This window comes from Citrus sinensis, chromosome 4 (genome assembly GCF_022201045.2).
Source record: "Citrus sinensis cultivar Valencia sweet orange chromosome 4, DVS_A1.0, whole genome shotgun sequence".
In the NCBI taxonomy this organism is placed as follows: Eukaryota; Viridiplantae; Streptophyta; class Magnoliopsida; order Sapindales; family Rutaceae; genus Citrus; species Citrus sinensis.
In genome coordinates, this window is record NC_068559.1 from 5,666,386 (window position 1) to 5,672,822 (window position 6,437).

Here is a 6,437-nt window from a genome sequence, read left to right on the forward strand (position 1 = left end):
GAGAAGGCATAGAGGACTCAAGCATGAATATATTTAATAACAACAGAATTAGTACTAATCTAAAAAAAGGAAAATTATCATTTATCCACCCATTGTTTAATACTTAATTTGAAAACAGTCGACATAACCTTTTAAAATTATTAATAATTCATATTTACAAAGTCTATTAATATAAAAAAAAATCAACTACTACTAAATACACAACAATCATTAATTCATAGACAATTCTAATAGTTGTAAGTATCCCTAGGAAAATTGATTATTGCGTAGAAGACAAGAAAAATAAAATAAAATAACATTAGAAACAAAGCAAGATGTTTGTTAGCGCAAACATCGATATTCTTCTTATTTAATTATTGAGCACTGATATTGAAACAAAAGAAATTAGACAAAACACTAAGAAAAACAACTGTAAATCGAGCTGGTTTGTAGTGACACTTAATTTTTAATATAGCAAACAGACCTGTTTTAACGTTATTTTTATAAGCATCTTGTCTCGATCAATTTTTTTTTTTTTTTTTTCCAAATCACTTACCATCTTCGTTCTTGTATTGTTGGTGGTAGTCGATACTAACCGGCTCAAACCCAAATTCGATGAGCTCCAAATCCTCCATCAATTTCTTGAAGTGCACTTTGATTTCATCAATGGTCTTGGTGGGAACCAACGAATGAATTTTGACCCATTCTTCATCTTGACCCTCTTTGTAGTACAAAGCGACGCCGTTCTCAAAAGCTTTGTTCTCTTCCCAGCTCCATTGCTTTTGATTTGATCCTGACATTATGTTTGATTTTTCTTTACGGCAATGTTAGAGATTAATTTGAAGAATATTATTGTTTTATACACACTAACGAGCAAGGCAAATCTTTCGAGATTTAATTTTCTTTTCAAAGGTTCACTTGTAGTGGGGAAGTAAAGATTTCTTTTCCAGTTTCCTTTCTTTGTTTCCATCAATGAAAAAGATTTCAGTGATTTTCTTTCCCCTTTTTTTTTAATGGGTTTTAATTTGAATCATTTTAAATTATTAGAGTGGTTCTTTGAAACTGGAATTAGTGTAGCATTTCATTATACATTGAGCATTTTTTAGTGAAAGGGGAATAAAATTCTAAAACTAGAGAGCTTAATTACTGATAAAATTCCGAAACAGTGTTATTCCATTTTGTGTGTGCCAAACCAAAGCTGCTGAGCCTTTTCCAAGAGATGCCGAAGTCATCCTAAGAATTCAATTAGTGAACTAAATTTGGAGAAATAAAATGTTATCACAAAGTATATTGCATAAAAAAAAAATCTATTACTTTATAATATTCATGAAATTCTAAATTGTGTTGTGTTTTTCATCTTTGATTTTGAGTAATGAACCCTTATACAACGATATGTTGCCATGGCCAATTGATGTTGGCACCTGACGTTAAAGATGCTAACGGGCCGGTCCAGTCTGTCATCAAAGGAAGGTCCATGTGTCCTCAAACCCGTGCCGCGCTGTATTATACCGTATTTAATTTTTTTGCTTAAACCTAGTCCAACACACGTGCCGTGCCCACTCATGACATGCCTACACGTTATGTGTCTTGGGTTATGCCGTGGTGTGTCTAAGAAAAAAAAACACAATAAATTTTCTTTTTTCTTAATTTTTTAAAGAGGTATGCCAAGTTGTTGGCGTATTTTTTTTCAAATCTTTGTACTTTTTTAGATTTATGTGTCTATAGTCAAATTTAATAAAATCAAAACTTCAAAACTCAAGTCAATATTCAATAATAATAAACTAATAATAGTAAAAGAATATAATATTAAATTCAACCCTGTGGCATTAACATTTCTTTTTAATACTTAACAACAACAGCAACAACAATAATAAACTTTTCTTAAGGGTTAAATTGGACTCACATAAAGTTATAGATCATAGTCTATAATAATATTAATATCTATTTATAAAATCATGATATTTATTATTTTATTTATTAAATCATGATATCAATTATTAATTTAATAAATTACAAACATAAATCAATATCTTTTTTTGAAACTAAGAATTAAATGAGTTTAAAAAATTTGGGCTAATAAAATATATTAAAAAGATTCAACTTTAAGTTATTTTTAAAATCATAAAATTTTTAAGTTTACTTTCATTAAAATGTGAAGCGTAGTTATTGTGGATTTTTTCTCGTACCATGCTTTAGTTTATTTCTAATCATGTCATGCTTTTAAGGATCGTGTACCTAAAATTCTAAGCCTAACCCAGCCCGCGTGAGTGCCGTGCCGTGCTGCTTGCCCTACCTAAACGTGCTCATGCCATGCCGTACCTTGTGCTGCCCGGTCCCTTGGCTATCTTTACCTGACATGTATAACAATCATTAATGAGGTTGTAAAATTAAGGTTCTTCTTCTTCTTTTGATCTAGCTAAGTTACATCAACGGTAACTTATATCAACCTAAAATGAGTTTTTTTGTATGACTTAATTGTTGTTTATAAACAACTAAGAGATTATAGAAAACTACTTTTGGGTCAACTGTAACTTAGCAGTTGACTTTTTTATGATATTTTATGACTTTTTACGGCATTGATGATAAGGTTGTTGTGAACAATTGGATTTAAATGTTTCAATCTTTACCATTGGTTTAATTTAGTAGATAAATATCTTATTGCTTAATTAATAGGTAATATTTCAAGTTGCTGGTAATATGTATGTTAATACTATAATTTTAATTTTTTATAAATCTAGATCACTAACAGAGTTCAATATTAAATATGAAAAATATGCTTATTTAATTTAAACGCGTACATAATAAATATGAATTACCTCAGCAATGTCTATTAATAGTGACAGTAAGATGAAAATCTAAAATTGAGTTGTGTTAATATCATAAATATATTTTTTTAAAAGAAAAATATATAAACTTTTAAATAGACTATACTTAATATTTATTTATTTATTCTCAGAAATAAATTGTTTTTATTTTTACTTAAAACATAGGAAACCAGTGATTAGTTCCTTCCCATCCATTATTTTATGAAAAGCGATGAAATTGTTTATAGAATAAATGGTAACAACTAATGATATGCCATTTGACAATCATTTTCCTTCAAATATATTACGGCGAGCAAATCATGTAAAGTAGAGGTTTTAAAGCATGTGAAGAAGAATGGCCCAGATTTGTATTTTATTTAATAACGTCATTTCGTTAGCTAATCAATAACTGCCAAGAAAAATAATAAATAAACCCTCTGAGTTTTGTACAATTTTTTTCTCTGTTAACTCCAAATTTTCAAACATTTTATAAATAATTTCAGTTTTGATCTTGTGATATCTGAACATACTTAAAGAGTTTATTTATTTTTAGCTGAGTTTATACACTAGTTCAGCAAAAACCCTCAATCTCTTACTTTCACTTCACCCGTAACCGTAAATCATATTACTTGGCAGATATATTTTGATGTATTTACAAAGATTTTAAGTGGGAAAGCTCCAATGAGCTACTAAATTAGCTTCAAGAACAGAGCTCAATTAATTTTAAAATCCAGCCGCAAGAACTCCTGATAGATGGATGGCTCTAACAAAGTGTTATAAGTGAATATGAATGGTGAATTTATTTTAAAATGAGTAATGATAGACATCTCAATAGTTAAATTTTAATTTAAATCCCAACTGATATGACATAGATAGTAGTTGTTGTTATAAAAATTGAGTAGCTTGTTTGATTAGCCTCGGAACCCCTTCATTAGAATCTCAATCTTCAAAGGCTTGGATAGTGCTTTTTTGTGCCTCAGCCCTGTTCTTTGGTTGCCAAGCCCTCCTTTTATAGGCTTATAATTGGGGTCTTTTGTAATCTGTCAAAAGTAAATGTGTGATGGCCATGCTTTATGAAGTAAATGTCTGTTGTTTTCGTTGCACACTTCATAATACCTTAAGATGAAAACGAGGTAATGCTAAAACCATTTGGCTGTTTTACACATAAGAATTGAGAGTTTGTGATGCATGAGAGTCATCATAAAACTATGTGGATGTTCCAAACTCTAAATCTAAAGGGGGTATAATACAATCTTCTATATGTCAAGCTTAATTAATGGACTTTTATTATATTACCTAGGCAAGGAAGAGCATGCTTCTACTACAGCGGTTAAATAATTTTGAATGAAATTCATCTTCTAATAGATGAATGATTACAATCCAAGAAATTTTTATCTCTGCATTGTAGCCAAATATTATTTTGCTCATTGAACCAGGATATTCATGATTACAAAAAAAGTAAGAAGTATATGCATATATTAACTACTTGAACATATAATTTTCATGTACATATGTATTAAGATTAAGTAGGTAGCTTTTCATGCTCTCTAATTAACAGCAAAGTGAAATCTTGTAAACTTACGGGTGAAACAAAAAAAATGAATGGTTTTAGGATTTTATACTACTAGCTGTTATTGTTATTATCTTAAAATCATTATATTTAAATACATGAGATATGGGAAGAAATTAAAAGTTTATTTAGTGCATAATCAGTGCACTTATGTATAATAATGATGATAATCATACATTTTTGGATCAAAGATTTCGAGAATGAACCCAACATAATTATGTCATTCAGGATCGATGGAGGGGCATTCTCATTTTGCAGGATGTTTACCAGAATTATTGGCAGACAAGCATAATAATTATGGAGCACATGTAAAAATGCAATGATGACTTTTGACATGCAATGATAACTTTTGAAATGCAATAGACATAATGATAACTGCCACCAACCCACCAGACAATTACTACCCTCCTTCATTTATTTTCCTTTGACTTTCTCTTTGTAAATTGTTACGATGGCTTGCATATTTATATCATTGTAGAAGAGACGTTAATATGAATAAAATTTATTTTCTTGCTTTTGGTCTTTTAATATGGTATCAGAGCAGAAGCTCTAAATTGTATTTCCTCATTTCTTTCTTTTTATTCTTCATGCCTGATTCCACTAGTAATACATCAAATGTCATTTCTCAAACCCATTCACTTTACATCAATATGATAATCTAACAGCCATTCTTGTGTCACCTCCACTCAATGGAGATAACTAGAGCACTTAGTATAAGTCAATGTGTATGGCATTGAGGGCAAAGAATAAATTGGGTTTTATTGCTAGGATAATTCCAGCTCCTCCTTCCACTTCTTCAAATCATGAACAGTAAGTTAGAGCCAATGACATGGTTACCTCGTGGCTTATTCGTTCAATGGTTTCAGAACCTACATCAAGCCTATTCAGACACATCTCAAGCAATTTAAATGGACTTGGAAGGACGTTTTTTCCAACCCAATAGCACAAAAATTTATGAGGTAAAAAAGGCAATTTTAGATTGTAAACAAAAGGAACTTTCCATCACTACTTAATATACTCATTTAAAGATTTTATGAAATGAATTGACATCATATATAACCATTCCAAGTTGTTCATGTGGAGCTGCTAAGACAATGATACATTTGTTGCAATAAGATTGTGGAATGCAATTTTTGCAGGGTCTCAATGATAGCTACTCAACCATTTAGAGTCAAATTTTGTTAAATGGGCCATTGCCAAAAGTGAATAAAATTGGTTCATTATTATTACAAGAAGAGACACAATAACTAATCTCTGTTTCGACACCTATCTCAAATGAAGGGTCTGCACTACCTGTGTCCCAAGGCAATAATTGTTAAAATTTTAAACCACATCATTCTTTTCTAACTCTTAGGAAACCTAGAAATGGGCAGACATCCCTTCATCGAGGTGGACCAAAAAATCATCCAAACCCACATAGTTTTGTCGTGTCATTTGAGCAATCACCCACTTCTAATTCTAAAATTGAAAGACCAACCACTGCATCTTCTGCGACAATAATAGAAGAGTAATATGATTAAATCCTTGCAATACTACAACGAGGTATAAATGATCCCCTCACTAATTTTGCAGGTACTGCCCTTAGTTCTTCTCTTGATGATAATTGGATAATTGATAGTGGAGCCACAAATCATTTGTGCTCCTCACCTCAACGGTTTCAGTCTTTATCACCAAACACTTCTCTCTCAAGCGTTAAAATGGTTGATGGCTCTACTGCACAGATAACCAGAATTGGTGCTACTTCCATTAATTCTTATCTCCATCTTGATAATATTTTACTCATACCATCTTTTAAGTTCATTTTGATGTTAGTATCACAGATCACAAAAGTCCTTAATTGCTCAGTGAAATTTTTCCTTAACACTTGTGTATTTCAGGACCTCATCATAAAGAAAACGATTGGAGTGGGTAAATGTTGGAATGGTCATTATCACTTGCAACATTCAACAAACCTTTATGCAAATGTGAAGCCTCATTTGATATTTGGCATTGGTGTTGGGTCATTCTGCTACCAACCGCTCAAGTTCTATTTCTGCTTTAGCTCTTGAAGTTTCTTTTTCCAATAAAAGAATTTGTGATGTATG